The sequence below is a fragment of the Gopherus flavomarginatus genome, chromosome 19 (genome assembly GCF_025201925.1).
Source record: "Gopherus flavomarginatus isolate rGopFla2 chromosome 19, rGopFla2.mat.asm, whole genome shotgun sequence".
Taxonomy (NCBI): Eukaryota; Metazoa; Chordata; order Testudines; family Testudinidae; genus Gopherus; species Gopherus flavomarginatus.
The window spans coordinates 22,697,697-22,714,093 of record NC_066635.1 but is presented as its reverse complement, the minus strand read 5'-3'; the positions used below and the strand labels follow the sequence as shown (position 1 = coordinate 22,714,093).

The 16,397-nt window shown below is 47.0% G+C and overlaps 1 protein-coding gene across 2 annotated transcripts in view; it reads left to right on the top strand.

The window, feature by feature from the left end:
- Positions 1-16,397, top strand: part of GOSR1 (golgi SNAP receptor complex member 1) — a 108,509-nt gene that overhangs the window by 71,070 nt on the left and 21,042 nt on the right. The gene's annotated exons all lie outside the window — the stretch shown is intronic.

The following is a 16,397-nucleotide window of genomic DNA, read 5'->3' as shown; positions in this document are numbered from 1 at the left end:
TAAGGGCCAGGCACTGCACTGCATGCAAGGCACTGGAGGCACTGTCTATAGAGACCCCCCCGTCCTGCACATTGATGGATGTTGCCATTTGTGAGCTATCTTGTTCAGACAGCCAGTGCACTCCTTTATTATCTGAAGAGCAGCTCATGTGAGTGGCACTGCAAACATCCTGATCTCAGCTCCCAAGAGCTTCTCGGCTCAGTCAGGCACAGATAACCTGAGTTACGCTTCGGTGAATCTGAAACATCGGCGCATGGGCCAGGTGTATTTAATTGAGTTATTGAGACGCCTGCGTGAAGGATCGGGAGCAGGATGGAGCAGGTGGCTGAGTGCAGGAGATGAGGAGCACTGCAAAACTCAGAGCAGCTACTGAGAAAAATAAAGGTTTTGGTTCAACGTGGCACTTGGGCCAGCAATTTCAGGTGACTGGCTGGGCTGGGTCTCAGGGTGGATTCTGGTTGCTGAGGCGGCTGTAGTTATCCAGGGTGTTCTCTACGTTGGTCTGAGTCCCAAACCATTCCCATGTGTGCAGCTGGGCCCTTGAGTGCTGCATGTTCCTATCGCTTTGTCCCTTGGTGTTGAAGTAACTGAAAAGCCACTACGGTCATTGCTGTCAAGCTGTAGCTTTTGGCATTAGCCAGACAGCCGTGGCCTAGGAAGGAATGTTAGTAGCAGTTAGCAGGAAACCTTAACACCCTCCCCTGCCTGCACAATGTTTGGATTATTAGCCAAACCTCATGAGATCTTATTTTATCTCCTATCCGTGTGTGTACAGACACTCACACTTATCCCAGCAACTCCCACGTGTAATTAAGAGGCCAGTTCAAGAGATTGTTTAAAAGTGTTGCAGCTCTTTCTGCAGCTGCGGTAAAGGTGGATTCCAAATCACCCTCAAATGGTTTGATACCTTCTCGTTTCCAAGTGATGATGGTGTTTCATAAAGGAGTGAGGGGCTGGACTGAGTAACCAGGTGATTTTGTGCTTGGAGCATTTGAGAAAGTTTAGCTATTCCTATGATGACTATGGAAATAGGCCAGTGAGGAACATGATTAATTCACTACTGGTTCATTACATTCATTATAAGGCACAAGCCTCAGTGTAACCTGGCCAACCCCGCTGCTCCTAATCCTGTGGGGCCAGGTGGTGGCTCGTCCCTCCAACTGGTAACATTAATACCACTGCCATCCACTCCTCTTCATTCCCTCAGAACTGTGGGCCACCTTTCCTCTCCTCTTTCTAGCCTCTTCCCATTTTCCTTTGCCTCATATCAAAACTTCACATCTTTAATACGGAGCAGATAGTTTCTTGTTGGGAAATGGGGCCAGGAAAAGGAATCCTCCTTTGGTTAAATCTTGTGTGGGAAGTTGCAGCTGTTGCTGGTTGTACATGATACTTTTTGCAGTTTAAAAAATGAAACAAACCCGTTCAAGTTAAAATACTGCAGTACATGAGACTATCTTAAACTTATTACCCAGCCTTGCGCCTTTATTTTATTATTTTTTTTTAGTAACTTCAGTGAATGGTTCTAGGCCTGCAATGCATACCAGTGGAGTGGTGAATTCTCCTGCCTTGTCCCTCTGCCCTGATGAAATAATAATCCATTTGCATTGATGCTAATTGGCGTGGACTAGTATATAATGACAGGAGTTTATGAACTGGGGCCTAAGACCAAAGCACTGCAGAGTGTAAAGCATCAACCTCCATTCTCCGGTGGTGGCGAGTGTACTGTACTGTCACAGGCACTTCCTCCTAAAGATCCTCCAGCTGGATCGTATTGAATGAAACACCTCAACACGTTTCAAAAGTACTAAGCATTTATATCACGAGAATAGCATCTGTCTTTGCACTAGCTATGCTAAAAATGACACAGGTCCTAAATCTTCACATTTCAGAGCATAGCTAAGCACAGCTGAGATCAGGGAGAAATCCTCCCTTTTGAGTACTCAGCAGTTTGAAAGGTGTATTATGGGAATATTTGCCTTCCTCTGAAGCATACAGCAGGGACAGACATCAAAGACAAGGTCCTGAGCTGGGGGAACTGTCAGTCTGACCTTTACAGACCAGCTCTTTCAGTCACATAAACTCTAACCACTCATCACTTTACTGAAGGTTATGTGGCAGGTGTTCTGTTCAGGAGCAAACTTGCATGAGACTCGGTGGAAGTGCTTAGGCTGCACCAAGGAAGGTCAGCCGTGCTTCCAGCCCAGTGACCATGCTGGGAGGATTTCTGAGCCGTTGCACAGCTCTCTTGTACTCCTGGGGGACATTGACAGCTTCAAACTAGAAACCTTCAGGCCAACGTAGCAACTGCACTTGGTGACTGGTGATGCAAAGAGGAAAAAATACACATTTTCAGGTCACCTTGAAAGGGGCAGGCCGGTTTGGGCACTGGGAATGGAATAGGAGGTCACCTCTTCAGATTCCGTCCACCTCCGTTCTGTTCTTACCATTGGACCTATGTGAAATGAGCTGGTGGGCTTGGTCCAAATACTAGCAGATATGGATCCTCCACACAAATCCCAGTCTGGCCCCCTTGCTAGCAACCTCTGCATTTAATGCAAGCATTTGAACTGGTCCTTCGCCTGGAAACTCTCCCCCTCTCCCCCCGCTCCTGCCACTGTGCAGCTCATGCTGGAGCAGCATGGGGGATGCTTCTCTTCCCGCTGCCTCTGTTCTGTGAACAGAGGGTTTGGTGCTGCAGGGCTGTCAGCCTGGCACTTGTCACCAGCACAGAGCAAGAGGTGGCCCAGCGTTCTGCTGGCTAGGCACCATGCGTCTGAGTGTGTGTGGAATGGGGTGTAACAGGCTTAGGAACAGCATGGCCTGGCTTCAGGACAGCTCCTCAACAGCATCCTTTCACCGCAATTGCAGTGATGCAATTCTTCCTCCCGCTGCAATCCCACAACTCTCCTGTGCCCACACTTCAGTGTCCACTTCCACAGCTCAGAACGCTGGTTCCGTCACCTGGCCCGTGGCTTGCTCACTCGCTGGTTGCTGGCAGGCCTGAGAGTGCCAGAGGCAGCACTTAGAATGGGGGTGCCATAGCGTCTGCAGAATGGGGGTGTAGCAGGGCACAGTCCCTGCCCATTGTGGTGCCTGCACAGCTCCTTGTACAGGACAGAACCATTTGAAGCTGCCATTAAAACAAACCAAAGAAGTGAACAGAAGCAACTAACAGCCATTGCATACCATAGCCATGATGCACCTGCTCCAGGGAGCTGTGCTGGTCATTGTGGGATAGGTGCCATGCTCCAGAGGCTCTGCAGACACTTGGCATCTGGGTCACTCCCATCGGTGCAATTCTCTGCTATAGAAAAGGCTTGAGTGTCTTGTGTTCAGCCTCCAAATTTACTTTGGGCTCCCAGAGCCTGGCACGTGGCAGTGGCAGAGTTGACTTGAATTTCTCCTCTCCTTGACTTGAGTTTCTCCCTCCACCTGCCCCTGTGAACTGGAATTGAGGCAAATTCATTAAGCAAAGACGAATGTTAAGAAGTGCACAAAATGTATGGTTGAAACGATCTCAGCTATGGAAATTAGATGTAACCCCCTTGCCATTTCCTCATGGATCTATTATTCATGGGCACATCAGGTTGGCATATTAATAATACACGAGGCTAGAGCACTTGGCACTCCCATCCCTTTAGTGCAGCATCTGGGCAGGGGCTGGCGGCTTCAGTCTTTGCCAGCCTAATGTTCTACCTCTGCCCAGCTGTCTGTGACGTTTCGCTGATGCTGCCAGTTAACACTCTGGGCAGGGGGATTCTCACACTACGTGCTCCTTGAGTCTTCTCCATTGTGACATCTTTCTCCCCTGATTGTAGAAGCATTAACTACTTCTCTCCTGCTCCTCCTCGAATGCTGAGTTCGGTGGGAGTGAAGTCCATGCGAGTGACATAGGGAGAGGATCGAAGGTAGGTTAAAGATTGGCCTGAGACACCCGGGGCTTTACGATGCATTGCTGCTGGTGGCAGCACCCAAAGGCCCTTTGTGTAAATGTCCTGGATGGGGAGAAGCTTTTGGCAAAATGTCAATATCGGAACTAGCGCTGCACCAAGGCAGAGAGGGATGACCTCTTGGGATTCAGGACTCCGAAGAGCCCACGTCTTAGGAGCCTCGGGAGAGTAACACTCCTCACAGAAGAATTGCAGGTGGAAACAGTAGGGGAATGGAGCAATACTCCTTCATTATGCAGCACATGTTCCAAATCAGCCCCTGGTAACAGGGAAGAGGAATAGTCCCTGGGATAGGGACAGCACTAGGAGACCAGAGCAGTAGAGTCTCCTCCTGGCTCTGCTGCTGCAGTCCAGAGTAAGGTGACTGATTTTTTTCAGGATGTTCCTCTAGGTCCTTGTACCCTTGAGGATACCTCATTTTCTCAGACTGCACGAGGAACATTCGAAAGGATGCCCTGGGGAATCTCATCAGCTGAGCGCTCACTGAGTGATATGCTGCCTTCGCTCCTTGCCTACCCAGGGACTGGTACTGTCTGTGCTGTACCCACCAACCCAGCAGGCAAGGTAACAGGCTAAGAATCAACCTGCCTCTCCCACATGGCAACCAACATTATGCATTTTAACAAGGTTTGTTCAGTGGTTTGGATAGCGTGTAAAGAAATATTTTGCTTGGGGCAACAGGCCTTCCTGAGAAGTCCAGTTTGTCGATACAGGAAGTCCTACGGTTCTTGAGTTTGGGGCAGTAGCATACTCTTTCCTAGTCACTCCTGGAGCCTTTGCATTTTTTGGGTAGTCTTTGTGAAAGCACAAGCAGGAACGTGCCATTCTATAGAGGTGAGATCATGTGAACAGTAGGACCAGCCAGTTCTAATCATACCAACTTACTTGGTGAATTTGAAGAGATGTTCTCTGTGCTCGGTGTGTAACACACACATTTTCTAGACATTTTTAATTAAACAGGCTGCTGCTCACTGGAATTGCTTGAAATCTTCATCCGTTAGATCAATGTATTAATATAAAAACCCAGAGCCATTGAAGGCACTTTGGATGAAAAATGGTTTTTTGACCAAAAGAAAAGCTTTCACAGAAAACTTACGTTTTGGTCAAAGTTTTCCATTTTTTGAATGAAAAAATGGAAACAAAAATTTTCTTTGGAGGTGTGGAGGGAAAAGTTTGGTTTTTAGTAAAGGAAATAAAATTTTGGGGATTTTGAACATTTTTACCAAAAATGATTCTCAAAAACTGAACTGTTTTGGTTTTCCATTTAAAAATTCTATTTTTTGCATACTTAAAAAACAAATACATGTTTTTCTAAAATTTCCCACAAGAAATAATTGACATTTTAATCAGGTCCAATAGAGAGGTTTGCTAAATTAGAGTTCTTAAAACAGTCTCTCGAGGGAGTAGGCAGACGTCTATACCATTGGTATCTTGGCTTGACAAGGGAAATATACTGTAGGGAGCAGTCCTGCACTAGCTGGGGATGGATTAGATTAAGGTTAATGTATCTTTTCCATCTTTAATGTATATAATCTTCCATTTTAAACTCGATAGAAGGCATTAGCACAGACTTGGTGCCATACGTAATTTTAACTTCAGCCTCTGGATATTTCCTCTAATGAGGTTACTTGTCAACATAGCTGCTACTCCTCCTCTGTTGTTGCTTCTACAGAAGGAGGAGATTCCCAGCACATGGATAGCAGAGTTGCACTTTCCAGGAGAGTTCACGATGATTTAATCTAATTGCTTCTGCTGCTTCGAGCATCCTATTTTAATTTCCAAGAAGATAAATGACAATTCACCTCCCTAACAAGGAGATAACTCTTTAATGTAACATTGATGTTGAAGTAACTGGCTTGTCTTAGCATGCACTCCCCAAGGCATCGAGGGATTTGGATGGGGGCATCAGAGCAAAGAGGAGTCCTGGACACTCACTCTCCATCTTTCTCTCATTGTCATGGTATAATTCCCCACTCTGAACCTTAGCGTCCAAAAGATGGGGAACCAGCATGAATTCCTCTAAGCTCAATTACCAGCTTAGAACTTGTAGTGCTGCCTCCAACCAGGAATTCCAGTGCCTGGTACACTCTTGTCCCCCCAAAACCTTGCCCAGGAACCCCCAAGACCCAGTCCCTCTGGATCTTAACACAAGGAAAGTAAACGCCTTCCCTCACCGTTGCCTCTCCCAGACTTTCCCTCCCTGGGTTACCCTGGAAGATTACTGTGATTCAAACTCCTTGAATCTTAAAACAGAGAGGAAAATTCACCTTCCCCCCTCCCAGACTCTCCCTGAGAGAGACAGTAATCCTAACACAGAGAGAAATTAGCCTCTCTCTCCCCCTTCCCTCCTTTCTCCCCACCAATTCCCTGGTGAATCCAGACCCCGTCCCCTGGGGTCTCACCAGAATAAAAAAAAAATCAGGTTCTTAAACAAGAAACTTTTAATTAAAGAGAGAAAAATAGTAAAAATTATCTTTGTAAATTTAAAATGGAATAGGTACAGGGTCTTTCAGCTATAGACACTGGGAATACCCTCCCAGCCTAAGTATACAAGTACAAATTAAAATCCTTTCAGCAAAATACACATTTGAACTCCTTCCAGCCAAATACACATTTGCAAATAAAGAAAACAAACATAAGCCTAACTCGCCTTATCACCTAGTACTCACTATTCTGAATTTATAAGAGCCTGTATCGGAGAGATTGGAGAGAAACGTGGTTGCACGTCTGGTCCCTCTGAGCCCCCAAAGTGAACAACAACCAAAAACTAACAGCACACACACAAACTTCCCTCCCTCAAGATTTGAAAGTATCCTGTCCCCTGACTGGTCCTCTGGTCAGGTGACAGCAGGCTCACTGATCTTGTTAACCCTTTACAGGCAAAAGAGATATAAAGTACTTCGGTTCTATTAACTCTTACTTATCTGTTTATGACACTCATACTATCCAATCAGCACAGACTGAACAGCATCCCAAATGAAACCAGCGCAGCCAGTACTTGGAAGGATAAGTTGCTGATTCTCAGTTTCATAGCAGTGCTTGCAGACTTGGCTTAAAATATTGCATACTGCAGATTCCTTTGTTTGGTGAGCTGCCGGAACTGGTGGAGCCCTGGTCCAACCAGCCTGAGATTGCGGCTCCAGCAGTGAGCTGGTGCCAGTGCTTCAGGGAAGGCGAAACACCTGGCTGTTTGGGTGTGGGGAGTTGTCACGGCTGCTCCTTCTGTAGTCATTGTCTCTTCACCGGGTGTTCCATCCGCCAATCTGTGCCCCAGTCATCTCATTATGTACTCCCATTGCTGACTCTCACCATCAGCTGGAAGAGTTTTCCTGATGTCAATGCTGATGTTGCATAGAATTAAATTGAAGTGGTTGTTTTCTGTTCCTTCAGTGCTGTTACTCCAATGTGGATCTGAAGTAGATACGTTGCCTCAAGGCAGCTGGAGGTGACACACACTCACCTTGATGTTGGGAAGGGGGGGGTCACCCCCAGGAGGAGGGAATGCATAGTGGGGGTGTGCTCTGACCTTTTGTAGTGCTTTCTGTTGGCAGTGGCACCTCCTCCCCAAGCACTGTCAGTTACTCTGTTGTGGGAGGAGTGGGACCTTCTCCAGGAAGCTGGGAGAGGTGGGAGGCTGGCCAGATGCTCTCTTCAGTCAAATCTTTCCTGAGATAAAGTGCTAGGCAGCCACAGGGTGAGGACTCTGCTGGGCAGAAACCTTAGTTCCTCTCTGTCTTAGCAAGATCCTCTCCCCAGCTGGGCTAGGTGGGGCTCGGAAATGCATTTCCATTTGCTCAAGGAAGGCACCATCGACTCAGCCAGAGGCAGACATTCGTATTTAGCTGAGGTGAAGGAATTTGGGTACAAGAGAGAGACAGACTGCAGAGGCAAATTGTTGCTAACGTTGCTCTAATATAGGCCAGTAACCTTAAACAGCTGTGGCATCAGACAGGAGTAAACTCCACTGAGGCCTCGGTGCACAGAGCGAGCCGAACCATTCAACAGCAGGCTAATCTGACTGCTTGAGAAGACCCTGCTGCAAACCAACGTTTTTGAGAGTGACTAGGTGGTAATGGCTGCCCAGCTTGAGAAACCTTAAAGGGACCTGATTTTCAGTGGGTGAGTGCTCAGTGCTCACTGAAAATCGAGCCCCTTTACAGCTTCCTAAGTTGGGCACCCAAAATCACTAGTCAGCCCCAGAATCTGTAGGTGTTGGTGTGTGTGACAGAGCAGCAAGAGCAGAGCTTAGAATTAGTTCAGGCTTTAAATATTTTGTCTTCTCCTTAGTTCATGCATTGCAATATTGAGCTTCAGTGCAACAAAACCTAGTATGGTTCAGAGCCCCGTTCCTGCTGACTGCCAACATTGTGCTAACAGGAAAAGCAGCATTGTGGCAGGGCAGGCCCCGTCACCAAACCAATTTCCCAAGTGACCTCGTCGTTTGGCCTCCTCTCCTCTTCAGGGCTGTCACACTGACCTGTGTTGCTTTGGGCTTCTTCACTCTTCCTTCAGCCAAGTATTGCAAAGGATGTTCTGCCTCCTTGGTGTATGATTCTTTAAGCCATCATCCTGGCATTGAATATTCAAGTGGTGTTAATCTGTTCCTGTCTAAATGTGATGGAGAACAGGAGAGTGAGAAATTGGCAGCTGTGTTCCTGGTGTCAGGTCAGACCGGGCACAGGGGAAAGTAACAATAAAGTAGCAATGCTTTCACTATGCAGAAGAGGTTTAAAAGGAAAAGATCCCTGGTTACTGGGAAGAAGGATGATCCTGAGGATAGGGCTAGGAATAAGGAACAATGAATTCTCCTCCTGACCTGCCACAGCAGGTCAGTTTCCCCATCTCTAAAGTGGGAATCAGGTTCTTACTGTCCCCTGGGAAACATTGTATAAATGTGAAGTAGTAAGAACATAAGAACAGCCGTACCGGCTCAGACCAAAGGTCCATCTAGCCCAGTATCTGTCTACTGACAGTGGCCAATGCCAGGTGCCCCAGAGGGAGGGAACCTAACAGGTAATGATCAAGTGATCTCTCTCCTGCCATCCATCTCCATCCTCTGACAGACAAAGGCTAGAGACACCATTCCTTACCCATCCTGGCTAATAGCCATTTATGGACTTAACCTTCATGAATTTATCCAGTTCTCTTTTAAACACTGTTATAGTCCTAGCCTTCACAACCTCCTCAGGCAAGGAGTTCCACAAGTTGACTGTGCGCTGCATGAAGAACTTCCTTTTATCTGTTTTAAATCTGCTGCCCATTAATTTCATTTGGTGCCCCTAGTTCTTGTATTATGGGAATAAGTAAATAACTTTTCCTTATCCACTTTCTCCACATCACTCATGACTTTATATACCTCTATCATATCCCCCCTTGGTCTCCTCTCTTCTAAGCTGAAGAGTCCTAGCCTCTATCTGTCTATCACAGGAGTTCAGAGTTATTTAAAACCACCACCCACCTGCTTCTGGTTCAGTCTCTTCTCCCAGCACATTCAGGAACAGATGGTGTCACTTCTAGGGAGGTGTGGGCGAGGTGGCCCAGCAGCTCCTTTCCAGCTACCTCTGCTGCACGGTTTCATTTTTTGCTTTTATTAAGCTGATCTCCCAGCTGTTTAGACCAATGCAGTCTCTGCTCGCACTCCGAGCCCAGAGATGTGACAGGGAACCCCCTGCATGCTGTGCTAACGCAACTGCAGGGGTTTAGCACCAGCGTGTGCCTCCCAGAGCTGCTTTCCCCTCTCTCTGTGCTGAGGAGAGCAGCTCACTGTGGGTTAGTCTATGTGATGTCTCCGTTCCCTGCCTGCCTTCCAAATGTATCTCCAGGGCAAGTTTCTCGACACCCACTCCCAAGAGGAGAGATCTGTGTTACTGAGTAAAAGCTACTTAATCCCCTGACCCTCTTTGCATGCTGCCTTCCCATGTCTTTCTCTCCTGCTAACGTTCTGCTATGGGGCATAGTGCAATGAATACCCCTTCTTTATCCTCCCTGTGCATTTGGGAAGTGAGCACGTGCTTCCCATTTTACAGGACAAGCTGAAGGCCAGACTGGGAGAGGCTTGCCCAAGGTCACACAGCCACATAGTAGAGTTAGGAATTAGACCCTCGGCTTCCTGACTCCCAGTTCCCTGGTTAACCACTAGCTAGTGTGGCTTCCTGAGCTGCAGTCAGGAGTGCTTCTCTCTGCTGTCCATGCACCCTCAGCAGAAGTACAGCATTATACAGCTGGCTAGATCTGTCGGGTCTTCCACAGAAACACTGGGTGTTGGCTACTTCTACAGGCTGAATACTAGCCTGGATGGACCTTTCTGACTATTTCTTTTCTCCATCAGCTCTACCTTTCCATTCTCCTCCCTTCTCCCTGCAATGTCTTTATCACCAGGTACAAGGACTAAAGTCCAGGTTCGCAGCTTTCTTTCCAAGTCGGTACCCACTGGCTCTTTTCTCATTGAGACAGAACAAGCACACTCGCGTTTGACCATGCATGTTACATTTTATTGTTTGTTCTCATGCCAAGAAATACAAAGGAAAGTGTATAAGATACATCACGGCATCCGACAGAAAAGGAAACATCACCCAAAAGGAGCTCCAAGCTGGAATTCCAGATGCATCAAGGCTATTTGTAAGGATCAGTCTGTAAACCGGTACAAAGCATGATCCAGACAGTTTGGCTTCAGAACAGGATGAACCTGGGAGTGTCACAATGGGGAATACACCCTGAGCTTCATTGTAAAGGATCTGGTTTTTGTCTTCATGTAAAAAGGCCTGAAACAGAGGGTCCTTGCTCAGAAGGGATATCAGATTGGCATGGTGAACTGTGTTTTCCGTTTCTCAAGTTTTGTCATGATTATGTATATAAATACATGATTTTCATTACCAGCCAATTAAAAATTATTAAAAAAAAAAAAAGCTTGCTACAACTTTTTGAAAAGGTTTTTCTGCCTTGGCTTGAAGCCAAGCATGTGAATTTTCAGGCTAAACTTGGTTGTGTTTTTAACAAACAAGTATATTTGTAAAAAATGGGCTTAAAGCAAGATTGCGGATTTCAGCCATAATTATTGAGCCATGACTGGTTCCATAACGCTGTAAGGACCAACTTACATAGACTAAGGCAAAGATGCCAAATATATGGCCCAAATTGAGCCCACCTGTGTATTCATGCAGGTGGCCTCACATACTCAGATTATGCAGAATCTAAGATTTAATTTTCGGAAACAAGTAAGTTTCTAGCCCTCCTGGCTGCACAGAGAAACTCGATTCACATTTGGAAGGGTACCTGATGCAGTATCTGCCTGAGTCTGCAGACAGCCTGAAACCAATGTCTCTGAGGCATGAACTCCCCTGTGCCCTGTTAATCTCATTGGAGCATCAAAGTAAAGCCCAGTGATGACACTTTGTTGTCAACATGATGTGTTCTGTTGCTGGGCAGTTTAGTGGCTGGAACAGGAAAGTGGGAGTGAAGGTCATGGGACTTGGAATTGAGGCAGGCATGGAACTGCAGAGGGAGGACCGGAGCAGACTTGCACAGGCAGGGAGGAGGGAACAAAGCAGAGAGAGGATAGATGGGAAGAAATTAAAGCACAGAGCAGAAAGCAGTGGCCTAACGGGGGCAGCAGATCTCCCCCTGGAGTGACGGTGAATGAGACACTAAGGGAATGTAAATAATTCATCACATGAAGGCTGTGATCTTCATGCAAACTTCCCAGTGACATCAGTGAGGAAGCTGCTGTGGATCTGGGGGTATAAAGTCCTGAATTCAGATCCCGGCCAGCAGACCATAATTAGATGTGGAATCCCGCTCTCTCCTCGCCAGGCATCTGAAACTGCAGCACTAGGGCTGGACTCGCTAACCCAGTCACTGGGGCTCTTCCATTTTCACAGGGCCAAATTTCACATAGGGTATTTTCTCTTTCTTCCCTCTGTTTGTGCTACAGTCCATTTAGCCTGTCCTGCAGCATCTGTCCGTGAAACACAGTGAGCAGGTAACTGGAACCAGGCTGCCCTGTCCGTGAAGGGGCCTGACAGCACACTGACATAAAACCAAAATTGCTTCTCTGCTCTGTGGCACTGGACCTCACAGTGAGCTAGTACCTTCCTCTTAGCATCCCTAGGACCAGCATCCCAGGCCTGCTAACCCCAGGGTTGTGAGTTCAGTCCTTGAGGGGACCATTTAGGGAACTGGGGTAAAACTCTGTCTGGGGCATGGTCCTGCTTTGAGCACGGGGTTGGACTAGATGGCCTGCTGAGGACCAACCCTAATCATCTATGATTCTATGAAACCATTCGGCTCTTCTGCCTCTACCCCCTGGGTTTCATGTGGATTCAAGCAACCATGTCTGGAGCAGGGAGCTTCTCTTAATGTAGGCTGGGTTTGAATTTTGAGTGCGAAATTAAAGACCAGACCAAACCCTGAGGATTTCACAGCCCTGTGACTGTGCCAGCTGTGTGTGCGTGGGTTGTGGCAGCAGCAAGTTAACAAAGAACAGAGTCATAAGGGTGGGTGTGTAGGGGGCAAATCTACCTAGTTTGTGATCATCTTCCTCTCTTATGTTAACTCAGTGGAACTACTGAGTCGGTGGCTGGATGCAGAAAACAAAGTGGATTGTATGAGAACGCGCTGTCAGACTAGATAATTCCTCAGTCAGCAGCAGTATATCTCAGCACACCTGCAAATATTTGGGGTTTTTCCCATTGTTGTTTTGTTAAGTCCTCAAAATATGTAGGTCCTTGTAATTCCCTGCGGCCATACTTGGTGATGCAGATATTAAGGGAAAGAGGAAGTATACTTAGGAGGGTCTTAGTTACGGCATTCGGTGCCATGTCTTGGGCATGATGCCATCACGCACTATTGTAACATGAGTCAGGGCAGGAAAAGAGGGAGAAATAGGGGTTGAAAACGAGATTCTTCCTGAACAAATGCAAGCTAGCATGTCGGGGGAAGGGGGAACCGCTCCAAAACAAAGATCCAATGGGAGGATGGAAGGAGGAAAATGGAAATGCTAAATGACCCATGAGTGAGAGCAAACAGCGAACTGGATAACAGCTTGCCATGAGAGAGAGTGGCAGAAAAGGCCATACAGTTCTGGGCTGCAGATGCAGAAGCATCATGCTGCAGAGCAGAGAGGAGCAAACCCCTCACTAGATAGTACCAGGGAACCTGCTTCTATGCTACCGCATGCAGCTCCAGGGATGCTTCTTGTTAAGCACAAACTCGTACTGAACCCCAATCAAACCTCTGCACCATGCCCAGGGTATTCTCCTGGCCACACTGTTAGCAGGAAGGACAGGACCTTTCCCCAGAGAACCACTCTCCTGATGCTTCTAGCCCTTATCCAAACGGAAACTCTGAACAGTTTTAGGTTCAACCATCATTACTCATCAGCAACAGATAAATCCTGAAACTGGAAAGAATTCAGGAATGATTAAGGGACAGTTTCTGAGAAAAATATATTGATACACACACACAGAGTTTAGCTAAATGGTGACTAAGGATGGGGCATAACTGAGTAACGGTATTTGAAATCTGTAAATCCCAAGGAGGGAGAGGAGGCATTTAGGGTGGGACAACAAAGTGTATGTGAATGGAAATATTGAGCAAAGGAAGCCACTTAACCGCAGCTTGCTGCATTAGTGTATTGGTTCTCTTCCCCAACTGCCATGCTTTCATGGATTGTGGTTACATGGTATGATTGTGATTGAATAGAACAATGGTCTCTGGAGACTTTTGACTGGATCTAAGCACAAGATGCGAATGAAGGAGATGGCTTTTAAAGTGTAGAGTAGTGTAAAAGAATCTAATCACTGTGTCTAATTAGAAAAGTAAATCACTGAAGGAACGTCAGTGTCTTCAGTTTTCTTTATTATATTTAACAGTGAGACAGGAAGCTGTCGTCCTCACAGCCTGATGATGTAGGGTAAGATAGAAAGCAAATCCCATTTGGATGCATGCAACACATTATCACTGCAGTTTTCTTTCTAAGGCAGCTCTTCCCTTCTCATGCATTCAAATTAATTCTGCTTTCTCTGTCACAGTCTGCTTTGTCAGACTGGAATGTCTTCTGTAGAGGATCATTCAAATGGCAGCTGCCCATGGGGGACTATTCATGGTTAAGGAAGCAATGACAGGTATTTCTACCTTCCCTTTTGAAAGTGCAGTGTGTGTAAAATCCATACCAAGAAAATATACATAAATTGAGAGGGAGGATGGTCTTCTGGGGACTGGGAGACGGGATAACTAGTTTCTCTTCTTAGCTCTGCTACAGTCTGTCTCCTTGGGCAAGTCATTTAACTTTCCTATACCATAATTTTGCCATCTGTACAATATCCAGTACCTACTTCACATGGGGGTCAAGGGTGGGTTAGTTAATTTTGGTAACGCTCTCACACTCCTCGAGGAGAGGCGCTATATAATTATAAAGTAGCATTTAAATTCTTATTTAATAAGTATTTGGTTGCAAGGGATTGTAACTCATTACTGCAGTTTTCCTTCAGTGTCACTTCTTCCCATTCCAGAAGGCTTTTTGTTGTGATTTCTAAGACTCCCAAAAAGCAGTTTGTCAGTTGCAAGTGAGTTGGGCCAGGGAGCAAAGGACAGGAAGATGCCTGATGAGGCAGCAGTGTCATTATGCAGGTCAGAAAGGAGATAATGAACCTGAAAGGCACATTCTCTGAACTGTACGTGCTGATTATGGGGATCTGCATGGGAAAGTACCACGTGCAGTCCTGTTAACAGTCTGTCCGTCCCCTTAAGTGGCCAACCAAGGTTTCTGATGAGTTGCTGGACAAAGTATTTGGCTGCCTGGGGCAGTTGGGTATCTCAGCCAGCATGAGTTTACACCTTGTGCATCAGGCATTGCTCAGCGAGAAGCTATTCTGCATGAAATGTGAAAAGGGAAATCAAAACACGTTTGAGTGCAGTTAAGCTACTGTCCCTCAGCTCCCTCCTTGCTTAAACTCCCAGAGCTCTCCCTAAGCGCCAAACACTCAAAGTCAGAAAACAAGAGGGATGTTGCAGAAGAGTTGGGCTGTGTTCTAGAAGCTGGTAGTTTTTAACAGAGCGCTGGAGAGAGGAGCTGAAGCCTGGAGATGGGGGGAAACATAGCAGGGGAAAGCAGGGTAGTGTAGCAAAAAGTCAAATGGTTCTGCATCCTAAGAATTGCTTCTAGCCAGAGAAGCATGTTGCTAGTGTACCCAGGGAATTGTGGTGTTGTCACCGAGGTTCTGAGCCAGCCTAGCAAAAGAAAACATATTAATGAGGAGCACAAAATTGGGTGGCAAGGGAATTCTCTCAGCTAGGTGCCAGCGGGTTTGGTTCAGAGCTTCCTAAGAGACTCAAAATTGCTACTAGGGCTGTGAGGGAGGAAAAGTGCGGTACTCTGTCGAGGCTTGGGAATGCCTGGGTTCGCAGAGCCAGCGGGGTGTGACTGGGTGAGATGTGGCTGATGGAATGGTCAGTGTGTGCCCAGTGGCAGCTCTCGTATAACCCCCATAGGTGAGTTTGCAAACAGCACCAATAGGAGATCGGGGGTCAGTTGGCCCAAAGCCATCAGTAAAACCTCAGGAGATGAAATGTCACTCAAGGCGGGCAGCAGAATGTAGTACATTACAAAGAGCCACACCAAGCCCAGGCAGAGTAAGAGGCAATGGAGTATGGCACGAGGCCAGGGAAGGGACCGTGAGGAAAATCCCAGGCCTTGAGCTGCTGGGAAATGCCAAGCAGGGAAACGTGTTGTGGAAGGTGAGGGGAAGGCCATGGGCAAAGATTTTGAACCCTGCAGAGCAGAAATCCATTATTTGTATATAGCACACTTAAAAACTGACCTTTTGTGGAGCTGAGCCCAGCTGCGTGGGTGGTTACAGCTGAAGTGGGGCTAAACCAGGCATTTGGGGGGATTGTCAGAGGGGAGCAAGGGTGCAATGAGAGACTCCCCTTGGGGCCTTTGACATTTCCCCCCAGGCCAGTAGGTGTCTTTGCAGAGACTGTGATGGGCTCTGGATTGGGCCTTCAGCTCCAGCCATGATGGACATGGTATAAATGCTCAAGTGGACAGAATCTGCTTTCCCTTCCTGGGCACCGCTGCTACCTCAGATTCCCACCTGCACAAACGTTCCCTCGCTGGAGTGCAGGAAGGTAGAAATAGATTGTTCCAAAGAGAAGACATTTTTCCTACCATAAAAGCCCCAGCATGGGGTTGGGGTGAGCGAGACTCTCCTGCTAAGCTGGCATTCCTCATGCAGCAGAATCCCTGCTCTCCCAGCTCTGGGATGCTTTTGAATGACAGAAGAGCTTTGTACAAACGGACATGGAGCAGGACGTTCCCAGAGGCATGCAAATGGTTGTCAGCTTTTTTTTTTTTCCCCATCAAAAATACAAAATCCCCCCACCAGATCCGCCACCTTTCGCTGTGGTTTTGGCCGGAGCTGCAGAAAGGTGCATGCGATGTCCCCC